This window comes from Lagopus muta, chromosome 4 (assembly GCF_023343835.1).
Source record: "Lagopus muta isolate bLagMut1 chromosome 4, bLagMut1 primary, whole genome shotgun sequence".
Classification (NCBI taxonomy): Eukaryota; Metazoa; Chordata; class Aves; order Galliformes; family Phasianidae; genus Lagopus; species Lagopus muta.
In genome coordinates this window covers 63,561,971-63,573,453 of record NC_064436.1, presented here as the reverse complement: position 1 = coordinate 63,573,453, position 11,483 = coordinate 63,561,971, and positions in this window count along the sequence as shown.

Sequence of the window (11,483 nt, the reverse complement as noted above, 5' to 3'; positions counted from 1 at the left end):
AGAGAGCATGTGAGCGTACAGAGCAGGCACTGTGAGGTGGACACACAGGGCCCCATCCTGCCCAGCACCCAAGGGGCAGATGTATTTGGTTCCTTCATATTTGGGAATGTGGAAGGGAACTCTAATCTGTGCTTTGCTGGCAGCAGATGGAGTGCAGGGGGTTGCTGCAGCTCAGGAATTATTGGCCATATAAAATTAATAGACTCTTATGAGTGATTCTCTGCTTCCCAGAAGCCTTTTAACTTTTGCTTTCAGGTCTTATGGGGAGTGGCTGAGGGAGCTGGGATTGTTCAGTCTGGAGAAGAGGAGGCTCAGGGGAGATCATATCACTCTCTACAACTGTGTGAACAGAGATTGTAGTGAGGTGGGGGTCAGGCTCTTCTCTCAGGTAGCAGAAATAGGATGACAGAGAATGGCTCTGTGTTGCACCAGGGAAGATTCATGTTGGATATAAATAAAAATTTCCTCTCTGGAAGAGTGGTGATGCATTGGAACAGGCTGTCCAGGGAAGTGATGGAGTCCCTGTCCCTGGAGGTGTTCAGCAGGCATGGAGATGTGGCTCTCAGCAATGTGGTTAATGAGCATTGATTGGGATGTGTTGATGGTTGGACTAGATGATGTTAGAGGCCTTTTTCAACCTTAATGATTCTATGATTCTAATTTTATCTCACTACAAGTTATTTGCAGTTTGAAGTAAGAGGCCAGGCAGGAGAGCACAGGGGTCTATGCATTTCTGCAGCACTGGAAGCAATGTCACTGCTAGCAGAATTCTTTTTTTTAAGAGTGATTGCTTGGTATTTAGGTCATTTCCTTGACATGGTAGGAAAAACCTTTTTTAGTACTACCAAGTCGCACTGCACTGTGGGAGGAGAAATCTGGCTTCGGCAGTGGGTTGTTTCCATGCTTTCAGGACATGTTCTGATGGCCAGCACTGAGCCCTGTCCCAGCAGGAGCAGCACAGAGTGAAGAATGACCTCTGCTCATTCATCATGGCATGGAGGTGAGGATGTTGTGCACCGCTGGCCACCAGGATGAGAAAGCGCAAGAGGGACAGAGCTGCAGTTAGCTGCAGAGTTTAGCACTGCCTGTGTTTAGATTGTGTGTTACAGCTGCAGAGAAAAGTCCTCCAAGCACACAAGACAAAGTTTGTCTGTGGCTGACCTGCACATGGAGCTGGCGTGATGTTTGCTTTTCCTCTTGAGTTTCATGATGTCATTCTTCCTCTGCCAGCCTTCACGCACTGCACTGCTCGCTTGCGGGTTAGAGAGGGGGATAATGCTTGGCTTTAATTGCCCTACTGTGCAGTGAGTTTTCAGCCAAGGAGGAATATTTGGCTGCTGCAGGTGATATGCATTTAGCAACTTGCAAAACAATCTCAAGGACCACTGAAGCTGCTTCAGGGGGGCAGTCACTGAGCGAGTCCCAGCCCAGCCATCACCGCTCATCCTCCCCTTTAGTGGCTGCAGCTTTCCACCCAAGCCATGTTTCCTTTCCACATGAAAGAGGTATTTTTCAAAACAGAACAAGTGTCTCTTTTCCTCTGCGGGTGACTGCACAAACAGGGCCTCACGTTGGCCCTTCTGACCTGTTTCATAGCAACGTTCAAACAAGTTACTAATATTGTAATATTTTATGTGTCCTCGTTGGCCATGGCTCTGTGGTGAGCCAGGCAGGATTTGGCTAAAGGAAAAAAAAGTCTGAAGCTCTACAGGTGTCAGTAGGAAATGGAGGCAGCTAGAATGAAAACAGCCAAGTTTCCTCATTCCTGGTGCCATCTAAAACTCTGATGCTGGTGGACTCCTCTAGCAAGTTAGTGCTTTCCAGAGGCTCTACATGACCTGCAGAAAGGGAAGGTGGAGGCATGAGTTGTACTGACATTAAAAGGGAGTAGAAAGAAGGATGACTGCTCAACATCATAGAGCTATCAGCAATGGAGAGACAGGAGGGAATGGCCAAGCACTGAAGTACTTAGTGGCCCAAGACCATGGTCTTGTCAAAAAAGAAGGGATTTGTCATGCTTGACTGTACCCATTCTCCAATTTCTCAGCTGCACTGGCTCTGTTTCATAACCATCCCCACGTGTCACAAATGAAAACTGATGCTGAGTAGCACAAGATAAGCCATGGATAATCAACTCACGGCCTCTGGAGTGATAACACACCCTGTTCAGCCATTTTTACAGACATTTAGCTAAATTCCATCTCTGTGTGCCCCCAGGTCTACCTCACCATCCCCTGCATCCCCTGGGGGCATGGTAGGCTGAGATAGGAGAGAAAGATGGTAGCACTGCCTGACATCAAACCTGTCTCAGGCAGGTACTGCATTTGGGTTCACTGTCCTCAGCTAGAGGCAACACAGATAACAAGGTAATTCAACACTTCCAGGCATCAGAGACTGTATTACAGCGCAGGGGTAAAGAATACTACTACCTTTTAACTCACTTCCTAATAGGAGAGGAACAGAACATAAAGTAATGACAGCAGAAAATCTAAGCTAAGAAAGTTAATAAGGAACGTCACATGCCCTGAAGACTCTGCCAGATTTGTAGAACTGGGCAGAACTCAAACATCTTAAAAGCGCTCACTGAAGCTACCTTGAGGAACTATCCAGTTTTGAGTAGCAAATGCAAGATGATCACAGACTGCACAGATATCAGCACAACATCTTGCACTTGCCTAGGAACCTTCAGATATCTCTGGTCCTAACAAAAATGGCTGAACACAATTCAAGAAAAATAATACCATAGCTTTCCTGGATAGCACTATAGGTATCTTTTTTTCCCCCAGTACAGCTAATAATATGTTCAAGACACAATTCTTTGTGCTGACCTTCCATCAAACATTGTCTAATTTGCTCAGCAAAGCAGAAAACCCATTTGTTTGGTTCCAACAAGTCAATGCCAAGTTTTCCACTTCCACACCAGTAATATGAAAGAGGCAGACAAATAGAACTTTCTCCAAAAGTAAAAATTAGCTAGTCTTTATAGAAGTTGTTTTCAAGCAGATCCTTGTATTAAACCTGCTTTAATCCCTTGTTATTTATAGGCACGGAATAGAGATACCTGTTTTCATGCTCTTGTGCCTCCCTGCAGGATTTAGCTCCTTCTCCAGGCTCCACAGCCCCTGTCCTCATAGGAGAGGTGTTCCATCCCTTGGGTCATTTTTGTGGCCCTCCTCTGGATGTGCTCCAACAGCTCCATGCTTCTCCTGTACTGAGGACTCATTAACTGGACACAGTGCTCCAGGTGAGGCCTCACCAGTGCAGAACATAGAGGCAAGATCACCTCCCTCACCCTTCTGGCCACAGTCTTTTTATGCAGCCCCAGACACGGTTGGCTTTCCAGGCTGCAAGCTTGCCATCCACCAGTATCCCAAAGTCCTTTTTGACAAGGCTGTACTCGATTCTTTCATCCCCCAATACAATACATGATGAGATTTTCTGTTGAAAAGTTACCAGGGGAAACGTGCACACTGGTGCCATGTTTTACCTCTGTTAGGAGTTATCATTTATTTGTGAGGATCAAATTTTTCTTTCTCAGTTTGAAGAATAAGCAGGAGGTAAGAAACCTGAGCCAGTGGCAGCCTTCAGATCCTGCGTCCACTCTATGCAATGCCTCACTATTGGCCTTCACTCTTTGAGAGTGACTTTAACGACAGTTTCAGGAATTAGGTTTCCAAATCAAGGCTGTAATTGGATATCCAGAAAACAGAAAGGTAAATGCTGTATTCATTACAACATTGCAATGTTACATTGGAACATAAAGACCTTTGACTTTTCCATCAGCCTTGTACTTAAATATAGAATCTAAGAAATTTTTACAAGGTAGAGGAAGGACAAGAAATTGCTGGCAAAAGAAGCATTTCTGAGGTTGCAGAATCAAAAATTATTTCAGTTGGCTGATCCAAAGCTAGTTAATTTTCTTGAATGTGCCACAGTCTTCATGTAGGTGGTACTAGCTCGTATTTGCCTTGCCCAGATCAACATAGCACACAGATTATGTGGACAAGGCACACATAAGCATAGTGTGATCCCAAGGAGAGCAAGCAGTTCTTCAAAAGGAATACATTTATTCTCATCATCCCAGTAAATCTGAAAAAAACATGTAAAAAGTGACATTTTAATTTTTAGGCAAAATTTCCAGCAAAGCCAAGGGAAGCTTGCTGGTATGGGAGGAACCAGAGAAGTAGGGCCTCCATGCGTGTGTGAGCACGTAGAACAGGGCAAAAAACCAGTTGTTTATGCAACATTGAAATTGAGAAATGAAGCAGTCAAGCGACGCAGTGCTAGGGTTGAATGCTCAGTCGTAATGTTGCCTCCTAGTATATAAGGTTGAGCAGCGGTGTGTTTGTATATCGTTATGGATCCATGCAACAAACAGTCTCTTCGAGACAGGGCAAGATCGGTGAAATGTGGTGGTTTGTTCAGGGACAAGACAACCTTTGATTATCCTGCCTGAAAAAGAGACCCAAACCAAGACCTTAACATGCACCAGCAATTAACAGGCATCTTGCTCTAGAATGCTCCTTGTAGCTAGTGCACACCAACCCAACTGTCCATTTTTGTAAGCACAGGGCTATAGAGACTCATTATAAAAGCCCACATCACCCCTCAGGATTCAGTTGTGCAATACTGCCAGGTCAGGCACAGCTCAACTCCTTCTAGCAAGAGATTTTTGGGAAATGAGTGTGTGTAGGTTCAAGGAAAGATCTTACATGTTCTATATGCCTTTCAAGCTTCCAATGGATTGCTTCCTAAGTAAGAGTCAAATTCTGTTCTTCCTCATACTATCTTGATGGTTCACAGAACAAAAGTATTGAGGCACTGGAACATGTTGCCCAGAAAAGTTGTAGATGCCCCACCCCTGGAAGTGCACAATGCCAGGTTGGATGGGGCCCTGGGCAGCCTGATTTGGTGGGGGGCAATCAACCTATGGTGAGGAGCTGGAACTGGATGGGCTTTATGGTCTCTTCCAACTTAAGCCATTCTATGATTCTGCGATTCCTAGCATATTATGCATATTACTCCAAATGATCGAATCTAATGCTGTTTATTTTTATTTCCTCAATGTCTGAGTGATTCATTTGGCTCAGAAAATGGATTTTGCTATCATTTCAAGCAACTGCTAATTAGAATGACTGAAAGCAAGTACTTAATTCCAGCCTGAAAGAAGCCAATGGTTCACATTAAATATCAGATAAGGTGAAACATATCAATTTAGTCTAGCTATATGTTTGTCAGATTTCTCTGTATGTATCTCAAGCATGAGTAAGATACAACCAATGAGAAGGAAATCAGATATCACCAAACTCTAAGTAACACTCATGGAGCATAACGCTCTCCATTCATCTTAGGTGCACTGAAGTTCAAAGCTCAGATGAAGCAGATTTTTTTTTTGAGGGAAATCTAATGCACAGAATTAGTGAAATAACCCATAAATCATCCATCTCTATTTTCATGTCAAAACGTTCCATGGAGCTGAAGCAAGAAAGATTTTTGCAAATTCAGTTAAGCAAGAGTAATTGAAGCTCAAGGAACAGGATGAGCTGGTGGTATATCCACCAGGTACGCACAGATAGATAGGGTCTGGTGACAAGAGAGGCTTCTCAGATCTCTGCGTATTCTTTTAGGATGATGACAAAGCTGCTGCACTTGACAGATAATTAAAGTAGTTTACAGGCACAGAAACTAAGACAGGTATTTTTGGAATATCTGCCTTAATTTCCATTTGAGAGCTAAAGCTTCCAGTATGGTGCAAATTAAAGCCATATTTTCATTAACTATCCTGTCACACAACATATTGCAGTAGTAACCCTAGGAGCTCAGGCATGGTAGAAAATTAACCACTTGGCTTCTCTCAGCCCTACTCTTGCTAAGATTGTATGGAAGAAATATTCAACATTTTTCACCACTCCCATAAAAAACATAAGACTTACAAGCCAAAAAAAGCCTCAAACCAAACAACAAAAAAAGACATATCATAATTGTCAGATAACACGTGGATTTAGCTGTCTCATCTTCAAACACTCAGGTATGAACCAGAGAAGTGGTAGAGTCGCCATCCCTGGAGGTGTACAAGAAACATGTGGATGTGACCCTAGGGAGTATAGTTAGTGGGCATGTTGGGGGTAAGCTGGCAGTTGTACTAGATCTTAGAGGTCTTTTCCAACCTTAATGATGCTGTGATTTGATTCTATTGACCATCCTCCTGCCTGGCATTAAACCTCCCATTATTTAGTATTTGCCTCAGAAAGACAAGTACTGTCCTTTAAGAGAAGCTACAAACTGGACACATTTTATCCTGGTGTCCCCTGCACAGCCATCCCCACCACTCTTCTCATCAGAAAACCCCCAAACACATCATTTTAAAGCATTGGGTATAACACAGCAGTTATTTTTTCTGCAGTTCTGCTGCTTCTGCAACTCTTACTCTGGAGTACACCTAACACATTCAGTTGCCCCCGAGCCAGGGCTTTACCTGTGCTCACTCACCATAAAACCCTGTTGTTCTGTGGGAACATCTGCTCATTTGAGCTCCACCCAAACACCCCACACATTCTTCAGAAATTTCTCTTTCTACAGGTCTAGTTGCTTTTTGCCAACAGCAATATACACACTTGACATGCTAAGAAAAAGTATTTAGTGGGGGGAGGAAAATGCGTTCCTCATAAATTATTCTCACTGCAGGATAGCTACAATCAAGCTAACAATCCTGTATTTTAGGAAACCTGTTTGCAAAAGTAAAGGAGCCTGACTGAGTCAGCTAAGGTGAAATATTCACCATTTCCTCTCCATAATACCCTTCAAAAAAGCTTTTATGGCAATTTACTATACTGACCGCTGGTTACTACTGGTTTAAGCAAATGGAGAGCTATGGAGCACCCCAGGAGACAAATCCCACATTTGAATCAATATTTGGTGACAGACAGAGGTAGGGATTTCTACCAATGCTTCTATCGCAGCTTCTGTGAAACAGGCTGCAAGTTTGGCTTTGGTTTCTGGCCAGCTCCTGTTCCTTATCTCCCTGGGGATGATCCATCCCTGATAACAATAACTGAATTTGCACGGAAGAGCAAAAGCTCTTTTCTGATGGGCATGGAAGAAAGCACAGACAGATATAGGGTACGGAGGTTTGGGGAATTTTCTGACTTGATAAAACCCCACACTTGCAATTTCAACACACACACACACACACACACACACACACACACACACACACACACACAAAAACCATTTAAAACATTTTGTTCTTTTTATTTTCAGTAAAAATCACCAGTTGGAGCTCTTTCTATTTGATTTCTCATTTTTGAATTTGAAAGGTTCTAAACTCAGCTTTTCCTTCCAATGAAGAAGTTTAAATATGATTTAATATCATGACCCCAGCACCTGAGGTTTACAAGACAGGAAGCAAAGAGAATAATTGCCAGCTTCATTTTTCATTCATACGAATGAAAGTCTTGGCAGTTTTCAGACCTGAAATGACAATTTTCAGTCCAGAAAAGATGCATAAGTTTGAAAAATCTAGGTAATGTTTGAGTTCTGACTGCACTTCTCCACCAGTACCATCTTGCCACAGCTGCTGGTGGTGCTGGCATTACTTGGAGTAGGACAACCTTCTAAACGTGTGGTGGTGACTGGTCACTAAAACTCTTTGTGAGAGCCGTATTTCAGTTATTCCTGTGCTTCACACTTGATCTTCAGCCATCTGGCTAGTCATGCTGAATTTGTTGCTAAAAATTCTTGTCCCAGATGACCCAGTGCTCTTTGAAGCTCCACTCTGAGTTTGCAGTGCCCTTGCGTTTTCCTTGTCAGAATGCAAACAACAACCTCTGTCTGAGAAGACATGGTCAGTAAGCTTTTCCCGAGCTTCTTATTTTTAGTCACAAAGTTTTAGTTAAAGGTTGACATCTCATAGCATTGAGCATTGCACAAATGCCTGGCACCTGATTCTTGCCCTCCAAATTAGGGTTCTGGAACAGACCGAGTTAGAAAACCAAGCTGTAGACAAGTCAGGCAGAGAGTGTATGTCCTTCAGCACAAAAAAAAACTAAAACAACCCAGCTCTGACCTCCAGGTCTCTCCAGTACTGTCACTGCAAAACTAACGCAAAAGAAATACCCTTTACTTAATCCTTTGCAGAGTTTCATGACTGGTCCAAGCGTTAAGCAAAAGAGGCCGATTGCAGAAACGATCTTCAAACCAGCTTGTTACTCAAGAGCTCCCTCTGGTTGGATGCTCAGTGCCAGGAAGGTGGACAAAGTTTCTGTAAAACCTGTTCAAACTGCAGCACTACACTTATTCACTTTGCTCCTGCAGTTTCAATTAATCCAGCTTGATTTAATCTTTTGTAATTGCGCAGTGCGTTTTTATTTAAATTTGCCTCCAGTCTTCCATCAATTAGTATATCCATGCATAATGGATGGCAGTACCTCAGATCTCACCGGACTGCCTCCCTCACTTCCTCAGCTCCAAAAATGCTTCAGGTGGCTGCCAGAAACTGAACATTTCTCTCTCTGATTCTAGACCATCTTGTAAAAAGCCTGTTTGCAATCACATGAGCACTGCACTGAAATAACTCCACATGCAGACAAGTTCTATTAAATCATCCATGTAGTCATGCTTTTCCCGTTACCCTTAGAAGTGGTTCCCATAGAAAGTCATGCACTGATTTTGACTGGCAGGAGAAAGTTAAGTTGAAATAAGAGTTACTGAGTTGTATGAACTGGGTTCTGGCTCTGCCATATTTAATGAACTCCACATATTGCTTAATTCATCTGTAACAGTAAATGGATGCTCCCTGGTTTGCCTGTTATCAGTAGTTATAGTGATGTGAAGTGGGTTGACTAACTATAACTATTAGAATCGTTAAGATTGGAAAAGACCAATAAGACAATCTGAACCAACCCCAACCCACCACCACCACGCCCACCGACCATGTCCCTCAGTGCCACACCTCCACAGTTCTTGAATACCTCCAGGGACAGCGACTCCACCACCTCCCCAAGCAGCCTGTTCCAATGCACTACCACTCTTTCTGAGAATATATTTTTCCTAATATCCAACCTGAACCTCCTCTAGCACAACTCAAAGCCATTACTTCATATTCTATTATTCAGATATAGTCTGCAGATGCATCTATGAGCCATCAAACACCTTTGGCTTTGGCAAAACTTTGTCAAATCAATCTTCAAAGCCCACTTTTCTGATGCAAAGTAGAATATTTACCAAGTCCCTTAGATGTGTATGCACCGCACAAAGTCATGTCAACAAAAGCAAAGAATGAGAAGTGCACAGTGCTTATACAAGTGGCCTTCACCACCTTCTGTCTATCTGCACTAATGCTGGAAAAGAAACTGAGGGAACAGCAAGTTTTCCCTAAATTCTCTGTTCCCATTAATGCCATTGAGATAAATGGGTTAATGCTCTCCTCTTTAACAAAATATTCATGAAAGTGGATGGTAATTGCAACTAACAAGCAGACACCAACTAGAGATGAATCAGTTCTGTGCTCTTCACTTGTCTGTAGCTACAGATCTACACCGTCTACAGTGGAAAAGTTCATCTTAGAATATATATTTGTTTGCATGATTAAACCACTGCCACCGCAATATTCAATATTATTTTGCCTTTGGCAGCAACAAGGACATCTGGGCAAAACAGTATTTAATATTATGCTAGTTAAGGCATGTCAGATAATATACTTTCCAACATGAGGCACTCTCCCACAACAGACAAGCCATAGAAAACCAGTTTTTGTGGTCACTGAATTAAATAAAGCCTTTGTGAAGTTATATGAGATGGGTCAACATCCACTCCAGCAAGAGCCTCTCATAGCAGGGGCAATCCAATGCAATGGCATCTTACAGGTACAAGCCCAAGAGCACCACACCACCAAAATCAATCTATAAACTCCCAGTTCTATAAACTCCCAGTAAAGCCTGAAATATGGAATTGGGCTGTACTGGTGTTGCCAGTCTCACCTTATGTTTGGTTTCTGAATGAAATAACTCACACCTGCTACACTAGAACACTAGGTCAGTCTGCATCTGTGCTGTGGTCACAGCCACACTCACAAGCATGACCTATCTGGATCTACCCTGCTTCTTTGTTAGGTTCTCCAGATGTGGGGACACTCTGCACCCCAGCTTCCAACAAAATGTGCTCCTTTTGCTCTTGTCACATTTTCTCAGGATGCAAAGGTTCCGGTTGCATGCTCTGTTTCATGTTATTCACCTTAAAAGCTTTCTCACTTCCAATTGTTCTCTCTCTGGAGAAAGCAAATGTTGCTGTACCTGTAAGATGTTTCCTCAAGATGCTGCATATACCCTACACACACATACACACACACTCACACACAATGTCTGTTAGGTCAAAGACATACACATAAACATATTAACCTATTCAGGAGATGTAGAGAGAGATAAAAGCTCATGAAGGTGCATTATGAGAGGGGGAAAAAAAACAAAACACAAAACCAACATATTCTTCAGCTGTGGCAGAGATCAGCATAGGTCAGTCAGTCCAGCAGCAATAGTGCAGCACTGGAGACCCATCAGTGAACTCACAACTACTTGGGCATCATACAGTGAGCTTATTGGCTACACAAAGCCAAGTCTGTCCACTGTTAGAGGCCTCTGATGGTTGTTGCCACCATATGAACTATGGCTATGTAAGCTCACTTATCATGCATGAGAGCACAGGCAATGCTGGCATGGTCCCCAGTTATAATCCAGTCCAGGAGCTGGAAATACAAACTGTCCTGTACTGATTCCATCCTGCCAGAGGATTCTCCAGTGCATGGGAACTTCTCTCTTGGCAGCTTAGCCAGTTTTTCTGGTTTGCTTTGCATTGCCATAGTGGAACACAGTGGCTGGTATGGCTGCTCTGACCTACTGACTCCAACCCAGCTGCCTAGGAGAACTCCACCACAGGAGCAGACATGAAATCCAAAACTACAGAAAGATTTGCCCTGGCAAAGAGTCTTACTCCACAGCCTAAGAAGTCCATGTATTAGAAGTTACCATCTTTTCACAATTAGGATTGATTTTTAACCAGCATTTCAAACTTTGCCTTATCTGCCAGCCCAGGTGTCTACATAGGTCCCTTCACCAGAAAACCTGCATTTTGCTTTCTCTTGCCCTCACTGAGAAGATAGCAAATGAAAGCAGAGGCTAAACAAGATAAAAGACCAAGGACTCTAAAAAAGCCTACAACTGTAGGAGTGGAGATGGGAACTTCGCTGATCATCACATCAGGACACAAAATCCATCATCATTCCACAGCAGAGTGACTGAGCATACTGCCTAAATACACACAAGATGTGCTGCTGCTTTCTTACGTGTACTCCTTCTCTATGCTCTCTCCATATACCAGAATCCCATCTGTAGACCCAACAGAAAAGAATGTCCTCACAAGTCTTTGCAAACTCTTTCTGCCTGTAAAAAAATATGTGACTTCTGCATTCCTTGCTAATAGAAGACAAGACT